General features: G+C 50.5%; 1 protein-coding gene across 3 annotated transcripts in view; it reads right to left on the bottom strand.

Moving 5' to 3' along the window:
* Window positions 1–1004, bottom strand: part of tafa5a (TAFA chemokine like family member 5a) — a 535310-nt gene extending 534306 nt beyond the window's left edge. For 2 of the 3 annotated variants that reach the window (XM_038811413.1, XM_038811414.1), the window contains exon 1: window positions 1–1003. This exon is cut by the window's left edge and continues 441 nt beyond it. The gene's annotated coding sequence lies outside the window, so the exon portion shown is untranslated. The other variant, XR_005462300.1, reaches the window with a different exon arrangement.
* Window positions 1005–1280: the final 276 nt, after the last annotated feature.

The raw sequence follows: 1280 nt of genomic DNA, 5'->3' as shown, positions 1-1280 counted from the left end.
TCAGCAGCAGCAGCCGCTCTCTTCACTTCACTTTATTGAAGCGGGCCCGCTCCAGCGCTCCGCTTGCAGGCTCTTCACAACCTTGCACACCTTCTTCATTCACTTTTCTTGGGGCTAAGCGGGACAGCTCGTGGTCCCGGGAGCTGCACCCCTCACACACACACACACACTGGTCCGGATACTCCTCAACTCGCCACTCCCAGCACTGGAGAGCAGTCAGCTCAGGAGGAGCTGTGTGTGTGTGTCTGGCTTACACAGGAGTCTCTGTTCACTCCTGCTCCATGGATGGTGCCTGCTGGAGCTGGCGGGAAGAGGCTGCGAGTTGATCCTCACTTTATTTAAGCTGAGGGAGCTGGGCGAGATCTTCTGGACCAACACTGGACAATCTCAATCCCCCTTCGAGGCTGCTCTCCCCTCTCCTTCCAGAGCTGCTTGACACCTTTAAATACTCCTGTTTTTTTTTCTTGCGACCTCAGCTTATTAATATATGCATATTCTTTTTTTTCTTTGTAAAGCCGGAGACTTCTCCAATGGGACATGTCAGCCCCCACTCACTGGGGGGAGGAGGGGGGGAGCAATCTGGCCTCAAGTCTGGTTGTGTCAGAGCAATCGCTGCTCCTCCCTCCGAAATGAAGGGCTCCCTTTATATCGAAGCCAAGCTCCTGATCCTGTTGCCTGGTTGCCCGGGATTGGAAAACGGGAAGGTAAATCCTCTCCTGACGTCAGACGGAACACATCTGTAATAAGAAGTGGTCTGCAGAGTATCTCTGGTCAGACTGCCAACCGGATTGAGCAGGAGCCGAGTCTCACTCAGATCAATAACCATGTTCGGAACAGGAATCACCCAGCGATCAGCAACGCTGTCACTCCACCCCACAGAGCGGCGATTGCCATCGGTGAAGTTTGATTATCTCCACAGTGATCAGGAAGGACGTAAATACATCAAAAACTCAACTCCACAATTCACCGTCTGTTGCACCGTGTTTCCGTCTCGTCTATTTGCAATAATTCTCACAATTCTAGTGTGTAATATATTTCTACCACACGCCCTCCGTTTCCAATGCACCCCTTCCCCCCCCCCCCCCCCCCCCAAGTGACTCAATCTTTATCTTTTTAAATACTGCAGAAAGTATGCAAGATGTTGGTGTGTTTGCCGTTCACTGCCGGGCGATGGGATGGTGTATGTAAACAATGTCACTTTGCATGGTGCACAGACCAATATTTCACCCAGTGACAAACGTGAAAATCTCATTTTTTTTTAAAGAATTCAATGTAATATG

This window comes from Scyliorhinus canicula, chromosome 11, assembly GCF_902713615.1.
Source record: "Scyliorhinus canicula chromosome 11, sScyCan1.1, whole genome shotgun sequence".
NCBI classification, from domain to species: domain Eukaryota; kingdom Metazoa; phylum Chordata; class Chondrichthyes; order Carcharhiniformes; family Scyliorhinidae; genus Scyliorhinus; species Scyliorhinus canicula.
This window is presented reverse-complemented; position numbering and strand designations above follow the sequence as displayed.